The sequence below is a fragment of the Stegostoma tigrinum genome, chromosome 10 (genome assembly GCF_030684315.1).
Source record: "Stegostoma tigrinum isolate sSteTig4 chromosome 10, sSteTig4.hap1, whole genome shotgun sequence".
Lineage (NCBI taxonomy): Eukaryota > Metazoa > Chordata > Chondrichthyes > Orectolobiformes > Stegostomatidae > Stegostoma > Stegostoma tigrinum.
In genome coordinates, this window is record NC_081363.1 from 86,806,555 (window position 1) to 86,822,302 (window position 15,748).

The 15,748-nt window shown below is 41.6% G+C and overlaps 1 protein-coding gene across 9 annotated transcripts in view; it reads left to right on the forward strand.

The window, feature by feature from the left end:
- The first annotated feature begins 3,803 nt into the window (after window positions 1–3,803).
- Window positions 3,804–15,748, forward strand: part of LOC125455365 (tau-tubulin kinase 2-like) — a 232,414-nt gene continuing 220,469 nt past the window's right edge. For 2 of the 9 annotated variants that reach the window (XM_059649360.1, XM_059649368.1), the window contains exons 1-2: window positions 5,093–5,170; window positions 8,579–8,753. The gene's annotated coding sequence lies outside the window, so the exon portion shown is untranslated. Of the gene's footprint in view, window positions 3,894–4,260; window positions 4,359–5,055; window positions 5,171–5,207; window positions 5,398–5,423; window positions 5,439–8,578; window positions 8,754–15,748 lie in introns of those variants that run through there. The other 7 variants (XM_059649361.1, XM_059649363.1, XM_059649362.1 and 4 more) reach the window with 7 other exon arrangements.

Genomic DNA, 15,748 nt, shown 5'->3' on the forward strand with positions numbered 1-15,748 from the left:
TCAACAAGAATCCTTCTGGGCTAAAATAAGAATTGAAAATTCTAGGACCAGTAAATGTCTGCTGAAGTTTCATCCACAACTTGGCAGATGAGGGTGTTGTTGGTAATTGGACTTACTGTAAATAAGAAGTGTTCACCTGGAGGTGCTGTTGCTTTGAATGAAGATGGTTCTTGTTAAACACCAGAGGTTGATTGGAGATTGGGCAGAATCCAGTAATCCAGTGACGCCAACAGGTTCAATTCCTGCACTGGCTGAGGTTATCATAAAGGACTCTCCTTCTCAAGCTCTCTCCTTTCCTGAGGCATGGTGACCCACAGGTTATACCACCATCAGTCTTGTGGTTCTTCAGCTCAATATGAAAGGAACACTTTCTTAGACCATGTCTTCACTGCTGCTATCAAGTTCGAGTATGGGTTCTTTGGATATTCAAACTAACTCAGGCTAAATTTTGGTCTACTTTTAAAATATTGTTTGTTTCTGAATTGCGTGTACATAGTGTCATAGAGTCATGGAGCTGTTCAGCATGGAAATGGATCATTCAGTCCAGCTTGTCCATGCTGACAAAATATCCCAAATTAATCTAGTCCGTTTGCCAGTATTTGGCCCATATCCCTTTAAACAATTCTTTATTCATGTACTCATCCAGATGCGTTTTGAATGTTGTAATTGTTCCAGCCTCCGGCACTTCCTCTGGCACTTCATTCCACATATGCACCACTTAAGTCCCTTTTAAATCTTTCCCCATCTACCCTAAACTATGCCCTCTAGTTTTGGACTCCACTTTCCTAGGGGAAAAAAAACCTTGACTAGTCACACTAGCAATGTCCCTCATGATTTTATAAACTTCCATAAGGACACCCTTCAGTCTGTGATGATCCAGGGAAATTAGTTCCAGCCGATTCAGCCTTTCCCTAAAGCTCAAACACTCCAACCCTGGCAACATCCTTGTAAATCTCCTTGTAGCCCTTCATCACCTGTTGTAGTGTGATTTCTGACCTTATTTAGGGATAGGGTGAGATAGTGTTGGTAGTCTATTATGTACATGTCCATCCTTTTAAGGTTTTAAATGACTTAGATCTTCTTGCATTACTTCATTACTCACACATGACCCTTTAAAACCTTGACTGACTCCATTTAAAAAATGGAGTAGGAGCGCTGAGTGCAGACTCATGACCTGAATCAGCCCACATACTTAAAAGGCACTCCCAAAAATTGGAAAGCCCGAGAATTGGGTCAAGAATTTCAGAACAAGGTCAATAGGTTCCCAATGTTTTTAACCTGACTGAGTGAGTGAAATTCTGGTGCAATATTTTTAATAGAATCCCAACAGTAAGGAAGCAGGCCATTCAACCCAAAATGTACACACCAACTCTCCCAAGAGCATCTCACCCAGACCCTTCTCCCTATTCTATCCCTGTGACCCTGCATTTCCCATGGCTAATACACCTAACCTACACATCCCTGAACACTATGGGCAATTTAGCATGGCCAATCCATATAACCTGCACATCTTTTGGACTGTGGGAGGAAACCAGAGCACCCACTGGAAACCCATGCAGACACAGGAGAATGTGCAAACTTCACATACAGTTACCTGAGGCTGGAATCAAACCCAGGTCCCTGGTGCTATGACACAGCGGTGCTAACCACTGATCCACCGTGTTGCCCTGAGCCACTGTACCACCCTTTCTTCAGAATTGAAGGGAGGTGGAAATTTAATAGATTTAATAAAATTATTATTATAACAAAACCATATTCCATGGTGCAAAGGGAGTGATAATGTTTGGAGTAAAGAAAGTATTTACCAAGAAAGGGTGTTCTCACAATGATACAGAATATGGACTACTGATTTTTGAATTCCACCATTCAATTCAATACCTAAAAATTTCATACTGGGAGATGGGTTTTAAAATGGGATCAAAAACACTGAATTACATTGGCCTGAACACACTGGTTGGGTGGGGTGTTAGGACCTTGGAAGGGGAGGATGAGATAATAATGTCAACCTCTGAAATGGCATATGAGGAGTTGAGGGATTGAGAAGTAGACCAGGGTGCCACGGAAGGAACATTCAGAAGACTGACAGGGTAAGAGAAGATGTGTTTGGTGGTGGCATATACTGAAGGCAGCAGGATTGACTGGGGGTAATCCTTTGGTGGGGTGGGGACAGGGGGAACCAAACCATATCATATATCATGAAACTAGAACATGGAATGGGGGTCAGGAGGCTGACACAGTGGTTCGCACTGCTGCCTCAGTGGCAGGGACCCACAGTTGATTCCTTCCTCGGGCAACTGACTCTGTGGAGTTTGTACGTTCTCCCTGTGAATGCCTGGGTTTCAATCGGGTGCTCCGGTTTCCTCCCACAGTCCAAAGATGTGCAGGCTAGGTGGATTCGCCATGATAAATTGCCCATAGTGTTCAGGGATGTGTAGGTTAGGTGCATTAGCTCTGGGAAATGCAGGGACAAGGGTAGGATGATGGGTCTGGGTGGGATGCTTTTCAGCGGATCAGTGTGGACTTGTTGGGTTGAATGGCCTGTTTTCACTTTGTAGGGATTCTATGGAAGAAGGGCAAAGGAGAAGAAAGATCTGGAGGTGTATAACACTTGAGTTGAAAGGAAGAGAAAAATTTACTGTTTACATGTCTGTTTAGTTAATGGAGGAAAGGAAACTGGAGTAGGACACTGAGATATTCTGTTGGTGTTGAACAAAAGTTGAGTGTACTTATGGCCTCACAGCAGGAAGTGTGAATCTCTGGATGCTGTAGGAGCAACTGTTCAAGTAATATGGTATGTCTTGGAGATATCTGTATTCAGTCAGATATGAAACATGAAGAGTGGAACTTTAGTTTGATACCACATGGGGATCTGAATCAGAAACAGTTGTTATGGATCAAGAATGTGGTTGTGAATGCAAGTTTTAGCAGGCCACCTTATCAAACAAGAGGGTAAAATAAAGCAATTATAGTGAACATGTAAGAAACACAAACTTTTTGAAGAGAAGAGCAGAATGCCTTCTTGGTAGGACATCCTTGCAAAGGCAATGAATTAAACATTAAACAAAAGCAACCAAAGTACACACAGCCTCTTCTCAAAGTAACCAGTGATTTATGCAATTTAAAGGCTACTGTCAATGGATATTTTTATCTTTAGTTATTATAATTTGGGTGTGTTGTGAAACACAACATATTTTTGGAACTTGAGTGACAAGCTGTGTTGCACCTATTTTGACAGTCATGTGTCCAATGTGCTGTACTAATTGTTTGAGTTAGGTTTCAGCAGCAGTCATGTGAACTTAAGTCTTAAGTGGGGCCTGACAAGCAAGAGAGATGTTACTTCTCAGAAGTAACATAACTAGCTGTTAAGTAAGATACGTTAAATCTGTGCATCAAGCTTAACCATCTTTTTAACCTTGGATGATACGTGAGCACACTTCCACAACTGAGTACGGGAGATTGGTGGGAATATACTACGGCTATGGTAGTTTGTGGTCTGGATCAGGCCATTGGAACTTGTTACTTAAACTGGCAGAGGCATCCAGCGTCTCAAGAGCAAGCACTGGTTTGAATAAGTCAACCTAGACTGAAGACATTAGTTCTGTTTCTCCCTCTTCACAGTTGCTAACCGACCTGCTGAGCTTCGATATCACTTTCTGATTTTACGCTAAACTTGACAAGGTGCGGGGCAGGGTTCAACCTGGACGAACTACAACTCCCAGAATGCGCTTCGCCGGCGGGTAATGGGCGGGGTGAGGTGCTGATCGACGCAGGAACATGACAGAAGGACGGTGTGAGGGCCGCCCTTGCTACGTATATGGCCGACATAGAGAGACCAATAGGAGATGCTGGAGCTGGGCGCGATGGTGTTCAATCCCAGAACACGACTGGGCGGAGTGAGTGGCAGTACTATGACATCTTTGACTGACGTGGCGAAAGTCCAATGGAAACGGGGCAGGGTGGCTTGACCCTGAGACCGGGGGAACGGTGTCGACCAATGCTGAGGAGCGGGTGTGGGTGTTGTCGGGACCGGTTGCGATGGTACAGCACGACGTAGGAGGTCACTATTATCATGGAAGTAGGAGGAGCCGCCATCGTTGAGTGCTCCTGACTCCGGACGAAGGAATTGGATCCATTTAACATTCCGGCGGATTTCCGCGCTCTTTAGTTCCATCTTCACACTCTCCCTCCCTCGGAGATGAAAGAAGGCCGGTTGTAATGTGAAAGCCCTGAGGGTGGGGGAGGGGAAGGGGGAGGGGTAGGGGTTTCTAAAGCCGGTTGCTGTGTGATTAACCCTATGAGGCCCAAGGTCTAGGGTGTGATGTCGCTGAAGAGATACAGGATGTTGAGCTATTTCGCAGGTAAAGCTGCTCCTATTTGTGAAAACAATGCTGTGAGTCATTGGGGGGAGGAGGAGGGTAATTAAATGAGGCCATCATTGATAACACCCACCCAGATCCTTCCCCAACGTGTCGTATATGCCCGGGGAAACAAAGATGCTCTTGTTGTGATTTTTGTTTCCAACTACACACGCTGATTTGATTTTTGCGCGCCCCCAAACCCCCCTCCCATTTTAGTTTCTGAGCGTGGAGAGATTTTTCTTAAATGGAGGGTTTTCAGTGTCTAATCTTCATTTGAGATTAACGGGTGATTTCCCTGAAGGGTGCCTTACTGGGAATGAATTTAGCCTGCTTCTTCAAACCGCCCCCCTGCCGCATTTCTCAAAACACAACTTGCTGAATCATTTTTAACCTTTTTTATATACCAACTAGTACGTTATATTCCCATTGTTAAGCATAGTGAAATTACATTAAGCCTACCGTCTCTACCTGATTATAATTCCGTGTCGCCTGACACACACACACACACACACACACAGAGCCAGTCAGGATTGATCCGCGCTGTCTGTTGGACTCCATCCAATCCTCAGTCCTCCCGGACAAACGTAGATATTCTTAATAACAATGCATGTTATGAAGGTCTCGCATTCTCTTTTTTTTTTCCCCCTTTTTTGAGCATACCACGTTTGCCAATCCTGGATATTATTCGCAAGGGATGAGATGCTGGGGTGGGATCAATCTCATATCGTGCTGGGGGACCTTCGAGTAACACGGTTTCGTTTGTCCATAACTACTTGAAAATGGAGCAGCCGCAACAATTGATTTTGTTTTTGGTATGGGGCTGTTGTATGGGTGGGGCGAACATCTTGGCCCTAACAGGACAAGATATTGGCAGAATGGATCCGTGAAATAAGCAACAACGATGGAGCTACCATTGGCTTCTTAAGTAAAGATGCCGCAGAAAATGCAATTCCACTGCGATAATGTTGCTTTCATGCTGTATTCTGTTCAGGCACTGGCGTCATGAATGCGTGCAGAGGCACTTCTTTGGGTTGGATTGGTACATGATTTTTCAGTTTTGATAGCAGTATTTTCAAAATGGTATTTGCAGTTATTTGTATTCTATCCGAAGTGGTTAGCTGTGTCCGCTTGAGTTTATGTATTTCGTCATCCATAAGATGTTACATGTAATGTTGAAAATATGGTCAGGATAATATTATTTAACTATGGAATTATTTTTGAATAGAAGGCAATGCCAGTTACTGGAAGTTTAAATCAGATATTCTTTGGCGTATAATGCGGCTCATTTTTAAAATAAACTTTTTTTTGTCGGAAATTTTTACATTTCTGCTCGCGAGTGACGATATTTTTTCATTCCTCATTGACTTGATTGAAAACATGAATCATGTATCACACACAGACGATATGAATGAACTAAGTCATATATAATTAATTGTAGGTATGCAACATTTAGAATTTTTTCAAGTAAATATTTTTGTTACTTTCGATGGCTTATTATCTTTTTAGAATTATTCAAAATACAAGTGGAATCTGCAAATTCATCTTGGCTTTGGTATTGTGATATTTGACTGCCATTCCTAATAAAAATAGGTGCTGTCAATCATATATTGTTTTATTTTGAAACCTCTAGCTTTTTCTGGATTGTACCATAATTTTGGAGTCTGTCCAGAATGATCAATAGTAGATTATAAATTAGATGAAATCTATAAATGGAGTAATAGTTGGTGAGATTTATGTATTGTGCCTGTCTTGGTGCAGAGCAGAATTATTTCTTTTTGAGGTTCCTGACTAAAGTATTCAAAGTGCCAGGATTGTGTTAATGTTCTGAATCAGGATATAACTTGTTTGTTGTAATAAAAGTAGTATTTGAAGGAGGCCAAGATCAAGAATGTGAAATGTGTGTTTTAAGTTTGGATGGGTCAGAATGAATGTTGCTTTGAATTTTTTTAACATTTGAACTTGTCTTATTTTGTACCTGAGATGCTTTATATTTTTAATGTTAATAAGTCTGTAAGTTTAATAAAGTGTTTTGAGTAATGGGTCTGAGAGGTTTGAAAATGTTCAAAGGTTAGTTAAGTCAGCAGCTCCAAAGTCTCTAATTATTTCTTGGGATATACATGTGAATATTTTTACTGATTTTGTATTTTAGCAGGAATTAGCTGGTCTCTGCTACTTTTCTCAATATCCTCAATCACATACCTTTTTGCACTTTGTTCAGTTAGGTTTTCTAGCTTTTATATCCATCTTGTAACTGGAGGCTACTCTTTGGAATCTGTTTACTGATAGCCAATATGAATTGTGTTAGGGATGTGATTTTGGCCACTTGTCTTTGAGTGTTTGCGTGAATATTTTTCTAACCATTGAGACATTTTTTATTTTTAAATATGCGGTACTGTGTAATTAATTCTTAGGTGTTTTGAAGTCTAGGTGAGTTAACATAGATGAGCAATTGTCAGTCTGTTTAGGTACTAATGACTGATGTCCAAGAAATTGAAAATATTTAATAACACTGATCATAGGGGTGAGATGCAGCTGCCAACTGTTGGTCAATGGTAGACAGCCATACTAAATGTACCTTGAATTGAGTTTGCAGGTAATTTGTTTAAACTTCTATTTTGTTTAGGTGACATGAACTGTTGCAGTTCATATGGTATAGGTACACCCAATGTGCCGTTAGGGAGTGAGTTCCAGGATTTTGACCTTGCTACTTTAAAAGAACGATGCTATGTTTCCAAGCCGGGGTGGTGACTGAATTAGGGAACATGTAGGTGGTGGTGTTCCTATGCATCTGCTCACTTTGTCTTTTTTAGATGATTGTAGTCATGGATTTGGAAGGTACTGTCTAAGGAGCCTTGGTGAATTTCTGCAGTGATCTTGTAGATGGTGTACATTGCAGCCACTGACTCAGTAGTGAAGGGAGGAGATGTGGTATTTTGCCCTGGATGGTGTTAAACTTTTTGAATGTTGATGGAGCTACACTAATCCATCACATTCTTGACTTATGCCTTTGGGAGCCAGCGGGTGAGTTACTCGCTGTGGAATTCTTAGACTCTGACCTGTCCTTGTAGCCGCATTTATTTATAGGGCTAGTTCAGTTCTGTTCATGGTCAATGGTAACCCCTAGACTATTGAATAGTGGGGATTCAGAACTAGTAACATCATTGAATGTCAAAGAATGGTGGTAGATTCAGTCTTCTTGGAGATGGTTATGGCCTGGCATTTCTGTGGCACAAATGTTAACAGCCACTTTGTCAACCCAAACCTGGAAATTGACTAGGTCTTGATGCATTTGGACATTGAGGCAGTCAATGTATGAGGGGTTGTGAATGGTGCTCAACATTGTGCAGCCATTAGTGAATGTCTCCAGGTTTGACTGTATGATGGAGGGAAGGTCACTGAAGTAGGTGAAGACAGTTGGACCTAGGACACTCTCTGCTGAGGACCTCCTGCAGAGATGATCAAGAGTTGAAATGATTGATCTCCAACAACTACAACCATTTTCTAGTATATCAGGTGTGACTAAAGCGTTGAGGTGTTTTTTCACCTGATTCCTAACTACTCTAGTTTCACTAGGACTTAATCATATTGCAATCAGTGGTCTTAATGTCAAGGGTAGGCACTCACTTTACCTCCTGGAGTTCAGTTTCTCTGCCTGTATTTGACTCCTGGTAATAACGAGATCAGAAGCTGAGTAGTCCTGGCAGTACCCAAACTGAGTGTCAGTGAGCAGGTTATTGTGCTTTTAAAAAAGAAGTGTTGCTTGATAGTATTGTTGATGACACCTTCCAAATGTGTTTTGGAAAATCACCTTTACTATCCTTATCTTTGAAGCTGCCAACTCCAAAAGCTTACATAGATGAAGTACACCTCATTATTAACTGAATGTAAAACTGGCATACTGTCTTTGGTGAAACCAATGTGATTTTAATTTTGGGGATGGCCAACAATTGGGCAATGCCATCTCTTATTTATAAGAAGCCTTGGCTGTTCTTCAAAACCTAAATCAAATGAAACAAATGTTATAATGTTAAGATAGTAATGCATTTTACATTTCGTTAGTCACTTAAAATGCAGCATTGTGTATGTGAATGGTGGAGCAAATGAACACACAAGACTCTCAAATGGCAGATAAATCACTTTGGGTGGTGTTGGTTGTGGGAGGTGTTAGGAGAACTTGGACCTCCCAGTTAATGCTGTGGTATATTTTGTGCACACTTCAGCAGGTAGTTGGAGATGATTGATAGATTCGATGTCTCTTCTAAAAGAGACAGGACGGTTAATTACTGTGCTGGAGCACAGCTGGAGTTTTGTGTTCAAGGCACCGCTGGGTTTGAATTTTGAAGCCTTCTGACCTCTTGGAGAGATAAACTGACTTCTAATAAAGTTGAGACAATGGTGAGTAGGCTAATAAAACTTGAAAATATATTGCATCAATAGATCTCTGGTTTATAATCTTGTGGTGCAGCTTTGCTAAATCTGGCTGATGTCTGTGTGTTTGAAAAGATGTTATACCCATGTGCTGGGATGAGAAGTCATGATGATTGGCATTTATTACAACAATTATTGTCACTTAATATTGTAATTGTACCTTTTAGTCTTTTGAGTTTATTAGAATACCATGAAGATAATTGGGTGCCAGTGGCATTCCCTTTTATTATTTGAATTTTCAAAATCCATAAATGGATTGCATTGCTGGTAGATGATGTGTTCCTTCCTTCCTTCAGTGGAAGATAGTTCAAATATCCCATTAATGCTAAGGCATATAGGTGAGCAATTAATTACAATTGCCATCAGTAGGGAAATAGTATTAGACAAACTAATGGAGCTAAAGGCAGAACCAGCCCCTTGGCCCTGATGAGTTGCAACTTTAGAATCCTTAAAGAGTGAGCTGCAGAGATAGTGGATTCATTGACTTGTAATTTTCTAAAACTCCTTGGGTTTTGAAGGAATACCAGAGGACTGGAAATTGGCAATATGATTTCCTATTCAAAAAGGGAGGGAGGCCAGAAGCGGGTCATTTTAGGCTGATTTAGCTTATTAGCATGCCTTCATGAAATGAAAAATTGATCTGACTAATTTATTAGAGGTCTCTGAGGAAGTCTCAAATAGAATGGATGGAGGGAACCAATAATGTATTGTATTTGGACTTTCAGAAGGTGTTTGATCAAGTATCTCTAAGGCGAAGTCATAAGATAAGAGCCCAAGGTGTTACAGGTAATATTGGCTAATGGGTTGGAAACTGTGAATAAGGGGTTATTTTCATGTTGATGGCTTTTGACAAAGGGATCAGTGCTGGAGTCACATCAGGTTACAGAGAACTTGGAGGAAGGAAGTAAATGTATTCTAGCCAAATTTATACAAAAGTAGGTTGCAAAAGGGATGCCAACAGTGTGCAGAGAGGTATTGTTAAGTGTATGTATGTTGGCAAATGGAGTATACAAGTAGTTCTATAATGCATGATTCGTTAACATGATTGCTGAATGGTGGATGCTGTTTGGATAATGTGAATTTTCTGCTGTACAAGTGTAGCAATTTTCCTATAATGTGATTTAAGTTTTTTTATAAAGCATGATTTTCTAAGTGTGAGTTCACATCACAACGCAACTATTGCATTATAGGAGAGCTATCTGTAATATGGGTAAAGCATAAGGTTTTTCATTTTGGAAGGGAGAACAAAAGAACTATTTAAACCTGGAGAAAAACTGCAGAAAGCTGCAGCACAAAGAGAATTGGGGATACTTGTACATGAAACACAAAAAGCTGGCACACAGGTGCTACAGGTAATTAGGAAAGCTAATGAATGTTGGCAACATTCGTTAGCAACTCCTTTGTCTGTTCATCTGTCTTTCTCTCTCTTTGGGCTCTATCCTATCATTTACACTCTACCCCACCGACCTCCCTATTTTCTGCATATGAACTGATGTTTTCCTGCCTCCTTCAGTTCTGAGGGAGGGTCACTGGACCCAAAATGTTAACTCTGTTTTCTCCTCCACAGATGCTGTCAGACCTGCTGAGCTTTTCCAGCAACTTTGTTTTTGTTCCGAATGAATGTTGGTCCTTCTGTTGAGGATGTTGGAATGTAAAAGTAGAGAAGCCTTATTGCAACTGCACAAGATGCTGGTGAGACCACATCTGCAGTAGTGTGAGCAGTTTTGGTCCCCTGATTACCTGCATGCCAGCTTTGTGTTTCACATACAAGTATCCTTATTTAAGGAAACATATCATTTCATTATAGATAGTTCAGGGAAGGTTCACTAGGATGATCCCTGGAATGTAAGAATTGTCTTATGAGCAAAGGCAAAATAGGTGTGAGACTCTACATGTTGGAGTTTAGATGATTGAGAAGTGATCTCATTGAAACATGTAGGATTCTTAAGGGGCATCAGTGGATAAATGCTGAGAGGATGTTTCCCTTCATGGGAGAGTCTAGAATCAGAATAAAGAGGTGTCATTTCAACATGGTGACAAGGAGATATTTCTTCTGTGGTTGTGAGTCTTTGTAACTCCTTGCCACAGAACTCTACAGGCAGTGTCTTGTTATATTTTAAGGCTGAAATAGGTTCTCGATCAAGGGTTCTGGGGAAAGAGCACAAACGTGGAGATGAGGCATATTGGATCAGCCATGATCCTGTTGAATGGTAGGCTGAATGGCTGCCTCTAGTTTGTATTTTTCAAGTCTTGCAGTTGGTTTTGTTTTGTGCAGACTCCAGATTTGTATTCTTGTTCTCCTCATCAGCTTCTCCCTGTTAAGTCACGTTTAGACTTTTCTCTTTTCCTTTGGATTTTAATTTACTATCCAGTGGAAAAAAGAAAGATAGGTAGCCCTTTCCCAAGCAGCACATGTTTCAGGAAGGAACCATTCCTGTCAGATAAAGGATATGTATTAGCATGGGTTTCCTTTCCATTCATCATTTGGATTTGTTGGGTTTACACCTGGATGTCTGTTCTGCTATTAACCTCTCCCCACACAATAAAAAAACTAAGTTAAAACACCTGCAGCAAAAAAGACAATGACAATATGGAGATGTTACTACCCTGACTTAAGTACTCATGAGAGAGAGCAAAATGACAGCAAGTCACACACAGCAAGAGACCAAAGGCACACTCCCATTTTATCAGGACTGGGGACTGGCACCAATATGCAACCTAGTTTTCCTGGATCAGTGGTTGAGTTGTTTTTCCATGAATAAAAATGAATGATTCTGTACCTGAATTTTTAATTTTTTTTTGGGATAGCAGTTTCCTAACCCCTTTTTTTCATTTTGTAAATCAGCATCTGCCTTGTTGGTTGCCTTTCGTCTCTTGCTGTTTATGACTTGCTGTCATTTTGCTCTTTCTCATGAGTACTTAAGTCAGCATAGTAACATCCACATATTGCTGCATGTGTTTTATCTTCGGTTTTTTTTTTATTGTGCCTTTCACAGCCCAAAACAAAATAATGTGTCATCACTTGGCTGACATGCTGCTTTACAATTTACTTAAACTTCCAAGTGTGACAGTGAGGTAATGATCTGGCAGTCTGTTAATGGTTCAAGTTTATTGGACAAGATTCAAGAACTTACCATTTCTTCAAAATACAGTCATAGTCATTGAGATGTATAGCATGGAAACAGACCCTTCAGTCTAATTCATCCATGCCAAACAGACATCCTAAATATATCTAGCCCCATTTGGCACACGTCCCTCTCAACTCCTGCTGTTCATATAACGATTCAGATGGTAGTCAGTGCTGTAAGGTAAGAAATGCATCAACCAATATGCACAAAAGTTCCCCAAACAACAATATAATTAAGACACCAAGAATAACTTGTTTATAAAGGAGGTGGTAGTGTTGTAGTCCAGTGATACTATCAGATGTGCAGACTACTGTCCAGGGAACAGAGGTCTAAATCTTATAACAGAAGCTGATGGAGTCACAGTCATCAAAATGTACAACATGGGAAGAGAACCTTCAGTCCAAGTGGTTCATGCCACCAAATATCCTATATAAATCTAGACCCATTTTCCAGCATTTGGTCCATATCCCTCTTAAAACCTTCCTAATCATATACCCATCCAAATGCCTTTTAAATGTAATTGTACCAGTCTCCACCACCTCCTTTGGCAGCGCATTCCATACGCTCGTCACCCTCTGCATGAAAAGTTGTCCCTTCGATCCCTTTTAAATCTTTCCCCTCTCGCCTCAAATCTCAGCCATCTAATTTTGGCATCCCTCAACACTGGGGGAAAAGACCTTGTCTATTTACCCTATCCTTGCCCCTCATGATTTTATAAACCTCTAGGTCACCTGTCAGCCTCTGACATTCTAGGGAAAATAGCCCCAATCAAATCAGCTGTTGTTTATAGTTCAAACCCTCTGACCCTGACAGAACCCTTGTAAATATTTTCTAAACCCTGTCAAGTTGGGGTAACATGATGGCTCAGTGGTTAGCACCGCTACCTCTCAGTGCCAGGGACCTGGGTCCAATTCCACACTTGGGTGACTGACTTTATGGAGTTTGCACATTCTCCCTATGTCTGCATGGGTTTCCTCCCACAATCCAAAGAAGTGCAGGTTAGGTGGATTGGCCATGCTAAACTGCCCATAGCGTCCAGGGGTGTGTAGGTTAGGTGGATTAGCCATTGGACACGCAAGGTTGCAGGGAAAGGGTAGGGGGATGGGTTTGGGTAGCATGCTGTTTTGGAAGGTTGGCGTGGACTTGTTGGGATTGTATGATTCTAAGAAGTTTCACAACATCCTTCCTCTAGCAGGGAGAGCAGAGTTGCATGTAGTATTCCAAAAGTAGCGTAACCAATGCCCTGTACAGCCACAACATGACCTCCCAACTCCTATAATCCATGCATGACCAATGAAGGCAAACATGTCAAATGCCTTCTTCACAGTTTGGTTTACCTGCGAAGACACAAGGAACTATGAATCTGTACTCCAAGGCCTCTTTGTTGGACAATACTTCCTAGGACCTTACCATTTAAGTGCCTGTCCTGCCCTGATTTTCCCTTCCAAAATGCAGCACCTCTCATTTATCTAAATTAAACTCCCTCCACCACTCTTAGGCCTGTTGGCCCATCTAATCAAGATCCTGTTGTACTTTGAGGTAATCTTTGCTGTCCACTATAATCCCAATTTTGGTGTCATCTGCAAACTTACCAACCATACCTCCTATATTTACATCCAAGTAATGTATAAAAATGAAGCACCAATTCTTGTGACACACTAGTCACAGGGCTTCTGTCTGAAAAGCAACCCTCCATCACCATCCTCTGTCTGCTATCTTCTAGTCAACTTTATATCCAAATGACTAGTCCTCCCTGTATTCCATGTGCTCTAACCTCGCTAACCTTGTCAAATGCCTTACTGAACTCCACGTGAATCAAGTCCACTGCTCTTGCCCCCCTCAATCTTTTGTTACTTCTTCAAAAACTCAATTAAATAAGTGAGATACTGTCCCACGCACAAAGTCAAGTTGATTATCTGTAATCAGTCTTTGCCTTTCCAAATACAAGTAAATTCAGGGATTCCCTGTAATAACTTGCCTGCTACCGATGTCAGGCTCACTGGTCTGTAGTTCCTAGACTTTTCCTTATCGCCTTTCTTAAGTAGTGACACCATATTAGCCACAGGTGAGATGCCAAAGACTGAAGGTTGGCTATCAATGATATGATATCTCAGCAAGGGGTCCAGCATTCACTTCCCTAGCTTCCCACAAAGTTCAAGGGTACATCTGATCAAGTGCGGGGGATGTATCCACCTTGACGTGTTGTAAGCTCTCCAGCACCACCCCGCGGTGATATGGACATTTTAAAATATCGCTATTTACTTTTTCACGTTCTATATCTTCAGCATCCTCCTCCACAGTAAACACTAATGCAAAATCCTTGTTTTGTACCTGAGAGTACTGAGAGAGGCAAGGGAGGAAATTGCTGGGGCCTTGAGGGAAATCTTCGTATCCTCACTGGCTACAAGGGAGGTCCTAGAGGACTGGAGAATGGCCAGTGATGTTCCTTTGTTTAAAATGGGTGGCAGGGATAATCTGGCTAGTTACAGGCTGGTGAGCCGTACATCTACGTGGTAAGGAAATTATTGGAGAGGATTCTTCGTGGCAGGATTTACCCCCACCTGGAAATCAGTGGACGTACTAGCGAGAGGCAACATAATTTTGTGAAGGGGAGATCGTGTCTCATTAACTTGTTTGAGTTTTTTGAGGAAGTGATGAAGATGATTGAGGGTAAGGCAGTGGATGTTGTCTGCATGGACTTCAGAAAGTCCTCTAACAAGGTCCCTCACGGCAGGTTGATGTAGATGGTAAAGTTGCATGGGATCAAAGGTGAGCTTGCACGATGGATTAAGAAAAAACTGGCTTGGTCATAGAAGACAGAGGGTGGCAGTGGAAGGGTGCTTTTCTGAATGGTGAGCTGTGAGCTGTGACTAGTGACGTTCTTCAGACTAGTCTGATTAGTAAGTTTACCGATGACACACTGGTTGCTGGAATTGCAGATAGCGATGAGGATCGTCAAAGGATACAGGAGGATATAGATCGGTTGGTGACTTGGGCAGAGAGATGGCAGATGGAGTTTAATCTGAAAAAATGAGGTAATGCATTTTGGAAGGTCGAATCCAGATGGAAAATGTACAGTAAATGGCTGAATCCTTATGAGTACCGATAGGCAGAGGGATCTGGGTGTACAAGTACACAGGTCACTGAAAATGGTAATGCAGGTGGAAAAGGTCCATAAGGCATATTGGCATGCTTGCCTTCATCAGCCAGGACTTTGAATTTAAAAATTGGCAGGTAATGTTGCAGCTTTATAGAACCTTCGCTAGGCTGCATTTGGATTATTGTGTTCAATTTTAGTTGCAACGTTACCAGAGGGATGTGGTTAGGAGAGCTTGCAGGAAAGATTTACCAGGATGTTGCCTGATATGGAGGTCATTAGCTATGAGGAGATGTTGGAGAAACTTAGGTTATTCTCACTGGAACAGTGGCAGTTGAGAGGGGCCCTGATAAAGATCTACACGATTCTGAAGAGAATTAACAGACTGGACTATCAAACTTTTTCCCAGGTTGGTTACCAGGGGCCATGTGTTTAAGGTGTGAAGTGCAAGGTTCAAAGGTGATGTACGAGGCAAGTTTTTTTTTAACATGAGGGTGGTGGTGCCTGGAACTTGTTGCTGGGGGAGGTAGTGGAAGCAGATAATGTAGTGACTTTTAAAGGGCATCTTGACAAATAATGAGTAGGATGAGAATGGAGGGATATGGCCCCTGGAAAGGTAGGGGGGTTTTAGTTGTGAAGGGCAACATCTTGGTGCAGCCTTGGAGGGCCAAAGGGCCTGTGCCGTACTGTAATTTTCTTTGTTCTTTGTTCTATCTCCGCCATCTCCTGCAGTTCCA